Source organism: Capricornis sumatraensis, chromosome 1, assembly GCF_032405125.1.
Source record: "Capricornis sumatraensis isolate serow.1 chromosome 1, serow.2, whole genome shotgun sequence".
Taxonomy (NCBI): domain Eukaryota; kingdom Metazoa; phylum Chordata; class Mammalia; order Artiodactyla; family Bovidae; genus Capricornis; species Capricornis sumatraensis.
Window position 1 is genome coordinate 222,045,861 of NC_091069.1, and position 13,413 is coordinate 222,059,273.

General features: G+C 37.4%; 1 pseudogene; it reads left to right on the plus strand.

The window, feature by feature from the left end:
* Positions 1-1,793: 1,793 nt before the first annotated feature.
* Positions 1,794-2,084, plus strand: LOC138094131 (U2 spliceosomal RNA; annotated as a pseudogene).
* Positions 2,085-13,413: the final 11,329 nt, after the last annotated feature.

Here is a 13,413-nt window from a genome sequence, read left to right on the forward strand (position 1 = left end):
AATACAATGTAAATACTATATAAATAGTTGTAAATACAGTGTACATTCTATGTGAATACTTGCCAGTGTAGGGCAAAGTCAAATTTTGCTTTCTGGAGCTTTTCTGGAATTTCTTTTTTCAAATATTTTGACCCACAATTGGTTGAATCCACAGATGTGGAATCTGTGAATATAGAGAATTGACTGTATTCACAGGTTTTACCTGTGTTTTGCAGATCATACTACCATATGACACAGCAAACTCAGTCCTTGTATTTATCCAAAGGAGTTGAAAATGTACATCCACACTAACACCTGCACACAGATGTCCACAACAGCTTTTTGCATAAATGCCAAAATTTAGAAGCAACCAAGATGTCTTTCATAAAGTGAATGGCTAAATAAATTGCAGTCCATCCAGACAATGAAATACAGGCACACTTCAGATGTGATGGGCTTGATCTCAGACTATCACAATAATAAAGTAAGTACTGCAGTAGAGCCGCAAACCATAACACACACGAGTTATATTTACACTATACTGTAGTCTATTAAGTGTGCAATAGCATTATATGAAAAGGCTACACACTGTGTGATTCCAGATATTCTGGAAAAGGCAATGTATCTTGTACTATGTACTATTGTACTGTGTACTATAGTATGTACTATGTATGGGTAGTATGTAGGGCTGGAGTGGGGAAAAGGATAAATGAGTAGAGTAGAGATGGTTCTTAGGGCAGTGAAAATATTTCATTTGAGACCATAACAATGAATATATGTCATTACACATTTGTTAAAACCCATAGAATTCATAGATTGTAGAACACCAAGAGTGAAGCCTAAGGTAAATTATAGACTTTGAGCAATTATGATATAACATGATTTATCAATTATAACAAATGTACCATTTTGCTGAGTGATGCTGATAATGGGGGAATCTATGGCTTCCCAAGTGGCGCTAGTGGTAAAGAATCTGCCTGGCAATGCAGGAGATGTAAGAGACGCGGGTTTGATCCCTGGGTCAGGAAGATCCCCCTGGAGGAGGGCATGGGAACCCACACCAGTATTCTTGCCTTGAGAATCCCATGGACGGAGAACCCTGGCAGGCTGCAGTCTATAGGGGTGCAAAGAGTTGGACATGACTGAAGTGACTTAGCACATGCATGTGTGGCATAGGGTATATATGGAAAATCTCTGTACCATCTACTTGATTTTGTTGTAAACTTAAAACTTCTCTAAAAAATAAATAAATGGAACAAGGAAAAAAGAAATAAACAAAAGAGGAGAGGGGATCAATGGCCTTCTTATCTTCCTGTCTTGCCTCTGAATAAAATTCCTGGAACTTCAACAGTCCTTTTGAGATCATGAAACAATGAACATGAAAATGAAATGGGAGTATACTAAATTGGTCAGGCCAAAATGCGAAAATCAGAAACTTTGACTACACCATTGGTGCTGACCCAAGTTTTAGACTCATTGTTCAGTAAAATAATTTCTTTATGATATAACCCCATATTATTACTGGTTTACATTAGTTCAATTAAAAGTATATCTGATATACTATTTATACTGATAATCAAGATAAAAACATGTATTGAAGAATGTTGCTTGAAATTATAGTGTATTTTACATTGACTTCTTGAAAGACAGCATCTTTATTAGAAATTTAAAACTCCATATTCATCCAAAAGATGAACCATGCCTAGTTATAAAATACCTGAAATGCTTTCAGATGCTTTGCTTTTTAAAAACAATTTCTATGAGTTTCTTGCTATGGTAGCACAACTTGAGCAAACATTCAAATATTTTAGTTTATCGCTTCTTGGCCTTTTGGCTAAGATCAATTTTAGTATCTGTTCTTATCAGTTTAATATCTGATAAACTCTGGGAGTTGGTGATGGACAGGGAGGCCTGGTATGCTGCAGTCCATAGGTTCACAAAGAGTTGGTCACGACTGAGTGAATGAACAGAAAAGAGCTGAACTGAATGTCCTCTATCTGAGAACAACAAATTAAACGGATTTTTGGAGCAGGAAGTTGGAATAGAGGCTTGCTCAGACAAATACTTTTCTGTGCAAACTCTTCTTGGTCCACTGGAGAATTCTAGTGGTAGACTACTAGCTAAAAGTGAAAGTGTTAGTTGTTCAATCATGCCCAACTCTTTATGACCCAATGGACTGTAGCCCGCCAGGCTCCTCTGCCCATGGAATTCTGCAGGCAAGAATACTGGAGTGGGTTGCCATGCACTTACTCCTTCAGGGAATCTTCCCAACCCAGGCATTGAACTCAGGGCTCCTGCATTGCAGGCAGATTCTTTACTGTCTGAGCCACCTGAGAAGAGCCTTAGCTAGCTAGTGAAGTGAAAGTCACTCAGTCATTTCCAACTCTTTGCGACCTCATGGACTATATAGTCCATGGAATTCTCTAGGCCAGAATAGTGGAGTGGGTAGCCTTTCCCTTCTCCAGGGGATCTTCCCAACCCAGGGGTTGAACCCAGGTCTCCTGCATTGCAGGCAGTTCTTTGCCAGCTGAGCCACAAGGGAAGCTAGCTAAGCACCTAGCTAAAATCCTCAGAGGTCAATGGACGTCAAACACGATTATTATCCCATCAGTAACAGAAAATAGCTTTTTTACATCTTTATTTAAACAGGTAGACTACTATAATCATGGTTCTGAAATGCTTTGTTTTCTCATTAAATTAACAGTTTCCCACAGACTTTCGGTCTCTGGTTTTGGGGTTGAGATGGTAGGAGAAGAGCATTTAAAAGTCCTTTGCTCCTCCTGTTGAAAACTGAAACTTTTATTTGTACCTCTTTATTTTTACTTTTAGCAAGCAATCCTTTATTTCTCCCTTGTTGGCTTTCTATGGCAACATCTAAGTAAGAATAAATTGGAGTTAACCTAAGTTTTCTTTTAATCGAAAGTAAATCTGATATCTTAAAATATAGATGAATATACCCTAAGGAGTATTTCATGAGTATTTGGAGTCTTTCTTATCAAGAGACTTTTTATTAACAATCTATTTTTCTTATGTTTGTGATGAGACAGTACGCTGTATTGAGTTGACTTAAACAATGTAGTCAGAAAAGCTGTCCTCAAATCTTACTGTTAGTAATATTTTAATAGAGAACTTGAGGAATCATAAAAAAAGTATGTTAATAATCCTGCCTTGCTTCCTTGGAGAAACACTATTTTTTATACAACTGAGAGCCCAATTAATGATTTTTTTTTCATTCTTATTACATTTTATAGCAGAAAAATCAGACTTTGGGGCTTTAAATAACAATTGTATGGTGTTTGTGAAGTTGAAAAGTTTTCTGCATGCTCAGATCTCCTCTGTCTGATAAGTCTAGACAACTTTAATGAAACTCTTTCACTTAAACTACAGATCACATTGTGACATGAAAATGATGACAAATATTTCCCAGAAAAGCAAAAAATGAGTATTTATGAATATTTGCTCTTCTTATAAACCACTAATTGTAAGCAGAAGGAACGCATCAAAGAGCTCTGATATAACTGTTTTATGTAGATTTTGCATGGTATATTAAAACTTTAAAATTTGATAAATTTGGAAGATAGGAAAATAAAATCCGAGATGAAAAGAAACACATGCAAAAATGCACATTTTCTAAATGACGAATAATAATATAGCTAAGACTCATGGACATCCAGTGTTATTTATCAGACTGTACTGAAGCATGGTGCAAGAAGAAAGTACTTATACAGCATGTAAGCCAGTATTTGACCAGCTCTGGCACCTAAACAGGAAGATTTTTGGAGCCACAAATGTCTTCTGCACAGATAGGGTTTTATTTAGTGCCAGGGGCATGTCTTTTTCTACTTACATTTCCTGGAAAATTTTGTATATTTTGTAACCAGCCTATGAATAATGAAATACCTTCTCATGAATGGTGGACTTCAGATGTTCAGGATTTCAACCTTGGTAAACAAGTATATATTTGTATGCTGGTCTAGGTGTATGTGTGCCTATGCTGCATTCCACAAGCCATCTCACAGAAAGGTTTCTGAAGCCCTTTTCTGACTCCCACTTCCCACATTTCATGAAGGAATGTGTGTATGGAAGAGGGATGGCTCTAACAGAAGGATTCTAGTCAAGTGTTTCTGTCTCGAAGTCAACCACAGGCTACTTTAGAAAGCAGAGCAATTTGGAACATTCTTTTGGAAAACTGGTAACATTCTACTGAAAGATGGAAGAGAATAAGTGCTATTAGTTCTTTGGATAAGAATGCAGAGTTCCAGAGAATAGCAAGAAGAGATGAGAAAGCCTTCTTCAGCGATCAATGCAAAGAAATAGAGGAAAACAACAGAATGGGCAAGACTAGAGATCTCTTCAAAAAAATTAGAGATACCAAGGGAACATTTCATGCAAAGATGGGCTCGATAAAGGATAGAAATGATATTGACCTAACAGAAGCAGAGGATATTAAGAAGAGATGGTAAGAATACACAGAAGAACTATACAAAAAACATCATCATGACCTGAATAATCACGATGGTGTGATCACTCATCTAGAACCAGACATCCTGGAATGTGAAGTCAAGTGGGCCTTAGAAAGCATCACTACGAATAAAGCTAGTGGAGGTGATGGAATTCCAGTAGAGCTCTTTCTAATCCTGAAAGATGATGCTGTGAAAGTGCTGCACTCAATATGCCAGCACATTTGGAACACTCAGCAGTGGCCACAGGCCTGGAAAAGGTCAGTTTTCATTCCAATCCCAAAGAAAGGCAATGCCAAAGAATGCTCAAACTACCACACAATTGCACTCATCTCACAAGCTAGTAAAGTAATGCTCAAAATTCTCCAAGCCAGGCTTCAGCAATATGTGAACCATGAACTCCCTGATGTTCAAGGTGGTTTTAGAAATGGCAGAGGAACCAGAGATCAAATTGCCAACATCCGCTGGATCATGGAAAAAGCAGGAGAGTTCCAGAAAAACATCTATTTCTGCTTTATTGACTGTGCCAAAGCCCTTGACTGTGTGGATCACAATAAACTGTGGAAAATTCTGAAAGAGATGGGAATACCAGACCACCTGACCTGCCTTTTAAGAAACCTGTATGCAGGTCAGGAAGCAACAGTTAGAACCAGGCATGGAACAATAGACTGGTTCCAAATAGGAAAAGGAGTACGTCAAGGCTGTATATTGTCACCCTGCTTATTTAACTTCTATGCAGAGTACATCATGAGAAACCCTGGACTGGAAGAAACACAAGCTGGAATCAAGATTGCTGGGAGAAATATCAATAACCTCAGATATGAAGATGACACCACCCTTATGGCAGAAGACAAAGAGGAACTAAAAAGCCTCTTGATGAAAGTGAAAGAGGACAGTGAAAAAGTTGGCTTAAAGGTCAACATTCAGAAAACAAAGATCATGGCATCCGGTCCCATCGGGAAAACAGTGGAAACAGTGTCAAACTTTATTTTTGGGGGCTCCAAAATCACTGCAGATAGTGACTGCAGCCATGAAATTAAAAGATGCTTACTCCTTGGAAGAAAAGTTATGACCAACCTAGATAGCATATTCAGAAGCAGAGACATTACTTTGCTGACTAAAGTCTGTCTAGTCAAGGCTATGGTTTTTCCTGTGGTCATGTATGGATGTTAGAGTTGGACTGTGAAGAAGGCTGAGCACGAAAGAATTGATGCTTTTGAACTGTGGTGTTGGAGAAGACTCTTGAGAGTCCCATGGACTGCAAGGAGATCCAACCAGTCCATTCTGAAGGAGATCAACCCTGGGATTTCTTTGGAAGGAATGATGCTAAAGCTGAAACTCCAGTACTTTGGCCATATCATGCGAAGAGTTGACTCACTGGAAAAGACTCTGCTGCTGGGAGGGATTGGGAGCAGAAGAAGGGGACGACAGAGGATGAGATGGCTGGATGGCATCACTGACTCGATTGACATGAATCTGAGTGAACCCCGGGAGATGGTGATGGGCAGGGAGGCCTGGCGATTCATGGAGTCACAGAGTCGGACACGACTGAGCGACTGAACTGAACTGAGTTCTTTGGAGAGATTTTGGAGACTTCTTACTAATGGATAGGATCAAAGACTTCGATGATTCTGAACTAGGATGAGAAAGATTACTATGTTCTGATAAGGAAGGAAATAGAGGTCAAAATCAGTTGTGTTTATGCTGTGTGGTGTGTTATGGTAAGGCAAAGGGATTTGACTTCCAGATGTCTATGCCGCTTGTTTTATTCAGCATTCAATTTTTTTATTCCTTCAGATATGTGCTTAGTGAAATGTTCAAACCAGCCCAGTACCAATTCTCCTTCCCATACTCACATCTCTCCCCCCACACATACATAACTCAGATGGATAAAAGTCCCTCAGGGTTCCTTTCTTGGAGGCAGAAGGTGTGGTTAGTCTGCAGATGGCCAGTGAGATGGTCCTGGCATCTGTCAGTCATAGACTCAATGGACTCCTTTGACTCCTCAGAGATTGAATGAGATGGAAACTACAGAGATGAATCAAACATTGAAATTCCAAGTTTTGCTTAAAGAAAATTATACAAATATAATCATGATTCACGTGTGGCTTAACATCTAGAAATTTAGATAGATACTGGCAACATCTACTACCCATTTGATTTTTTATGTTTCAAGCAGATTTGGGCATTATTTTTCTCTCAGGTAATTCACTTACAATTTGATATGTCAGTAGGTGGCTATGGTGCCTGATTAAGGCATTCTTATCTGAAAAGAGTGTAAATCGTGCAAATAAAAACCCTAACTCAAAGATGAGAGGATATTTCCTATTCAAATATACAACTGTTCAAAAAGCAAATAAATTTTTCTCACTAAGAAAGTATAACATGGTATCTTTGATGTTTAACTTGACTAGTATCAATGTTCATTACTATAAAATCATTTTTATTTATTCATTAATTTTAAAATGATACTAATCTCTATACTCTCCAAAATATTTTGAAAATAGTAGCAAATTGTTACTTGTGTTTGTACTAATAGTGGCACCACTATAGGTGTTAAACAGAAATAACAGCTGTGCTTGTTACTGAAATGATTCTTAAATTTTGCAAGTCTTTGTTATGCAAGAGTCTCAGATATATCCATTACATAAAATATGATTACCTTGTAATTATGTGATCATTGTGAAATATTTCATCAAAACATACAAAGAAGAAAGTCAAAATCATCCATAAGCCTAACACTAAGAAATACACTTATGATCTTTAAAAATTTTTTAATACATATAATTGCTGAAATGTTTAAGCAGAATTTTAACGTATATTTTTATTATGATACAAAATTAGAGTCAGGTTAGAAGAAACACAACATCAGTTAAGTACCTCAATTACTTAAATACTACTGCTCCATAACTATTGCTTACTTGGATTTATTTCTACCCCCATTATTACCATTAGGTGTGAAGAAAACACAGCTCCTGCATGCCTTCAGCCATGTGGTGATGCCCCTAGGTCCCTTCATTCTTCTAAATATCAAGTTCCTTGACTCTGCTTCCAAAATACACCTCAAATTCTCTCACATTCCTTCATTTTTGCTGCCACTGCCCTTGCCGAACCCTCCATCATCTTGTACTTAGATGAATGTGAAAGTCTCCCCGCTAGTCTCCTTGCTTCAACTTCTTCCCCTTTGGGACTTCCCAGGTGGGCCAGTGCTTAAGACTCCCTGCTTTCAGTGCAGGGGCTGGCTGACTGATCCCTGGTCGGGGAACTAAGATCCTGTGTGCTGGTGATATAACCAAAAAAATAAATAAAAATAATATTGCTTCTCCATTCAACAGTCAAAAATGGCTGATAATAAATGACTGGATTTGTTTGTTTAATCATTCATGGCTTTGCACCTACTTTAAGGCTAGTACTTTCCTAGGCCCTGGGGGTAAATCAGTGAACAAAATGAAGTTGCTTTTCTCCTGCCACAACTGATAGGTTCTTGAATTCCTATGCTTTCTTAGGCTCCATGTTCTTGCTCAGGGCACTCACTCTGCCTGGAAGGACTTTTTCTGAGTCACATCCTTGCTTGGGTTACTTGCACCAGTGGCTCTTCAAGATTAACAAAGATGGTCACCTCTGTGAGGAATACTTCTGTGTCTCACACCCTACAAGGCTATGTTAATGCAAATATTTGTGCTTTTTAACATTTTCTATGCATTCCTGTCTCTCAGCACTTGCACCGTATTATCATAGTTAATCACCTCTCTGTCTTCCTGAATTTGACTGTGAAATCTTCCTAAGAGGGCACTCTGTGTTTCCACTCTTGTTTATTAGATCACAACATGACCCATGACCTAACTGCATTATCGAAAGGCTGTTGAGACAAAACATCTAGACAGCTTAATTTCAACATCACACAGATATGAGGCAGCAAGTAAAAGAAAAAAAAGCTAATGAAGGGTCTCAGGTTCAGAAGTCCATTCTGGGCTTTTTCTTTGATATCTTCTGGACAAGCTTTAGAATCTGGTTGATTGTTAATGCCCCTAATTAAGGTAGGGGTCACATAAGCAGAAAACAAAGACAGCCAATGTGTATGCTCAGTTGCTCAGTCATGTCTGACTCTCTGCGATCCTATGGACTGTAGCCCACCAGGCTCTTCTGTCCATGGGATTTCCCAGGCAAGGATACTGCAGCGGGTTGCCATGTCCTTCGGTAGGGTATCTTCCTGACCCAGGGATCGAAACTGTGTCTCATGTCTCCTGCGTTGGCAGGCAGGTTCTCTATCACTAGAGGAAGACAGCCAATATCAAACCCATTTTTAACCTTCTTGCTGGGTGATTCTCTGGAAATTGTATAAGTGTAAGATACACTTTTCTCATTTACTATCAGTAATTAATATGGAGGTCTTGAAATAGCTAGTTGATTTTCTTCCAGGCAAATGAAAATGTTCATGCTAATGGTGAGATATCCATGCAATGTGAGTTTTTATTTCAGTCACTGGTACTTTTCTGACTGTTCTCCTTGAAGTCTGGATCTATCTTTTAAGTCTATTCATCTCCATCCTCTTATTTTTCCAGGCACAGGAATGTGGCAGGGTGTGTTAGACAGTGGTTTACAGTCAAACATAATTCGTTAGATCTCTCAGAGAATATGTTTTTCTGAGATTCTGTCTGTGGAAAGAACATTGAATCCACATGTGTTGTTTTCTCTTGTTGCCATTGACATCCAGAAGTCAACAGCTGGTCTGTTTTTAGCTTTTTAAAAACCTTTCTTTTTTTTTGTTTTAATGTGGCTTTCCTATTTTTCTAAACTTACCCCAGATGCCAAGATTGCATCAATTCTAGCCTTTTCTCCAGGGCTTTACTTTGTATGGATAATGGGATCAGTGCATGATTGTTATCACTTTCCTCTGTAAAGTGAAGTCGATAATTCTTATGTTTTCTTAGGCTTTTATAAAGTCGAATTGGCTGTTTAAAACTGTTTTAAAGTTGAATTTTATGCTTTTCTAATTGAAGGAGTATTTTAAAAAATAATTGAAAAAACTGACTTGATACACCAGAACAAAAACATATTCTTCTTCTTGGCTCAGAACTCATTGGCTTGATTTTGCAAAGGCCAAAGACTCATTTTGTTAGTATTGAATTTATTCACCTTTTTAATCTTGGTTCAGAATACGTAATCTTGTGTGGGGACTGGAGATTGAAGTCCCAAGGATATACCTTCGAGTTTTAACAGGAAGGAAAAGGACTCATATTAAAACTTGCCTTAGATTTAATAGTGATTACTCTCCAGAAGAACATAACCCTATGTTTAGAGGGAAAAAAATGACTAGAGGCTCTCACTAGCCCAAGTTTCAATTCTAAAAGAACCAAACTACTCAGTTTAACCTGAACCCATGTGAATTTCTTGGATCTCAGCCGAGTTTATTTTACAACTGGAAAGTACTGGGACCACCCTGAAAAAACAGACAATTTTGCCTTAAAAAAATCATTAAATAAATATTGATTCCTCAGGAGAAAAGCTCAAGCCACAGACATCCACACCCAATAATTAACTAATTGACTCTAAATATCAAAGATGAATAGAAAAAAATATTTAAAAAGAAATTACAACCTTTATTTGTGGTTTAACAGGTATATGAAATACTATAACCAAATCTCTGTTGCCTAGAGTTGGATTGCCAAATGCTTATTTGGTTTTAAATATTTAACAGATTTTTAAAATTAAAATGTTTTAATATAAACTGCTGGTTAAATAATTTTCCTAATGTTCTTATTTCCTTTTTTCCGTGACTAACAGTTGAAAAAGCATAGTCGTTTTTGCTCAAAAATTATCTGAAACTGTTTAACTTACTTCAAAAATGAGCATAAATATTGAGGACCATTTGTACTTTTTACTTATTGCCTTCCATTCAGATCATTTACTATAAAGTATAAATGGGAATATGAGGTGGTCCACAGAGGGTTTATACTTTAAGTCAATGTGTTATCTTTTCAAATGTTTTACTGTTTATGCATCTATTAATTATTATCTGTATACACTTTCTAATTTGATACATATTCCGGGATTTTCTTCTAGGAATCTGGTCTGTATATGTATTATTATAAAATTGATTATTGATATACAAATTCACTATCTCGGGCACATCATAAGAGTTGTGCATTGACTGATTGCTCCAATTCATAAATTTCACATTTGGGGAAAACAGAGTCATGGTAAAATACGCTCTGATAAGTAAGAGAGTTTTTCTCAGAAAATTAAAAGTAGAATGCTGTTCAAAGATTGTTTAAAAACACATAATTTTTCTGAAGTCCTCTTTGCTCCCTAATTATGAAGGACCCCAAAGTGACTTTGAGGTTGGTTAGCTGCCTAAAAGATCAGGTGGCAAGTCACTACAGGTTCTTACATTATTTAACCCACAGGAAGTTTCCTTTTTAAGCAAAGTCTACTCAGAATTTGGGCAGATATCAGACTCCAGTTTTTCAAGCCATGTTCTTCCTATAAAAATATAGCCACACAATTCTTATCCCTGTGTTTTCATGAGAGTGACAGGATTCCTATTGCAAACAATGAAAGATGTACACAGAGTTATGATTTGAGAAAGATAAACAGACGCTCTTCACTGCTATGTCCTAACAAGGCTTCTGTTATACGTTATTAATTACTCTGGAATTAACTCCAGGATGTTTAATACTTCTTCAAGAGATTTTAAGAAATTTTCCTCACTTTAAGAGCTTATTGATTTTGTTCTTAAAGCTTCAAGTTTGGCATTGAAAATCGAAGCCTGTCTGTTGATGCCGAAGATAATCACTGAAAATTCCAGCACTTAAATTGGTGACACCGATGGTGCAGAAACAAACACAGTGCTACCCAGTGCTCTTGCATCCTCTTTGCTTTACTAGTACAGGTTCTCACTAGCAAATCTGAATTAGCTACTCCAAGTGCCTTTCCAGCAAATGGTTTCTTACCTCTTAACTGGTGACAAATTTTTAAAAATATTTTCTTTGTCTCAATCAGAGCGTAAGAAATGGAATTAAAAGAAAAACAACAACTTAGATTTCTTTGTGTCTGTCTGCACAAACCTTTCAACTTCATGATTGTTTCTTCCAAATGGGATCTGGTTTACCAGGCCACAGGACTAAGACACCCACTCTCTTGATACTCTCAGGTTTGAGTTAGAGGCTGTCACAGCAAGAAGAGACCTTAAGATTGTTTAGTTCAACTCTCTCATTTATAAGATGATGAAACAGAACCAGAGATGTGAAGGGACCTGTTCAAGGTTATGCAGTTAGGTAGTGGAAGACTTGGTTTAAATTTTGGAGGTGGGGTGAGGCATTCTTCATTATACATTCATTGGGTTATGCAGCTTCTCTTTTTTATAATTTTAATTGTTTGTGATGTAGATGTTGTTGAAAAATGGTCATTTCTCCCCTGCTTCTTCACTGAATAATATGAATGTGATTTGCTCTGGATATCTGACAGGCTGATATCTTTGGTGGTGTTGGTTGCATGTCATGTGCACCCCTTTCCTTCCTGGGTAAGGAAGGAATGGGGCAAAGAATTACCCATTACTTTTGATGTCCACAAAAGTAATAAATGGCAGGTGCCTGCTATAACAGCTTTTGTAGCAGCCAAAATAAAGGATTATAACCTTAATATTGCCAGACACTCTCAACCTATAAACCTACACTAGGGCAAGTGATGTGAAGATACAGGGACAAAGATTTTGTCCTGGTGTAGGCAGCAGCGATGACAGTTCCTGGGTGAGTACTGGTAATGATGCCAGTGGCAGACAATGTCCAAGACTGGCAAAGACAATGTCTGGCATCCTTCAGATATGGCCATCATGTCCAACCTGATATTTCCTGAGGAGTAATTTTAGCTGTGTTCCTGGTACTCAGGCTTTCTTGGTTCCTACTTCTTTCCTGTGCTTAGTATTCTAGCTTTGCTGGAAATTTTGTGAGTATCCAGTAACCTTTTTGAGAAATTCTTTTCAGATTTAGCTCATCCAAAGTCAGTTCTGGTTACTTCCAAGAGGAACTCTGATAGGTACATGGCTTGAATAGAGAAGTTTTGTTTTCTGGATCTTGGAATATCCAATAAATATGCTTGCTCTGGTATACATTTCACTAGCAGAGAGATGAATCCAAAGCCAACTTAATTTCTCAACTGCAAATAAGTGATAGCTGCCCATTCTAGCCTCTCCAAAATATTCCCTATATAATTAGCAAAATATTTCAAGTAAGGTATGTTTTTCTCTCTTTATTTCGGAGGTGGGGTAGTTATTCCTTCTGTAAGTATTCCAAAGACTTTGCTTTAAAAGCTGTGTGCATCATGCACAGATCTAAAAAAATTTACTATGTTTGTGTTATATTCATAAAGGCCTTCCTCCTACTATTGTTCTTTCTAAGTGGTAAGAGCACCGGACCAGAGGTCTGGAGAACATAGATCCTAGTGCCTATCCTTTTTCCAATTGATTTCTCACCTTTGTAAAAGATGTCGTCTTTCTGGGCATCAACTTCCCTGGTGTAAAACGTGGGAAAGGAAAACCTGAAGAAAGCGGGCTGTATCACTTCTTCTTATATTATTACTTCTTGCTTCACAGACTCTGATTTTATAAGAAAATGTTGGAACAGGAGAAAATCTGTCCTGTTCCTTTCTCCCCATCTCCCCTAAGTAAGCATCAATATCCATCCTTCAGTAAAATACAAGGAACAATATAAGCAGGAAAAAAAAAAAAAACAAACTTTTTTTTTTAATAGAAGCTCATGAAATACAGTAACTCAGTTTCAATTTTCTGGAGCTTTGCACAATAATTAATCTTAATATTGCCTAGAGTAAGCAAACATGCACAAGTCCAAGTTTTAAAAAGAATTCTATTCATTAAGATAAAGGAATCAGGCATAGGTAGAGTGACATTTTTTATGAAGCACTTGACTTGAAATTTTCTAACATCTGTAGAAAGTTAAAAAACAATCACTACAGTCAT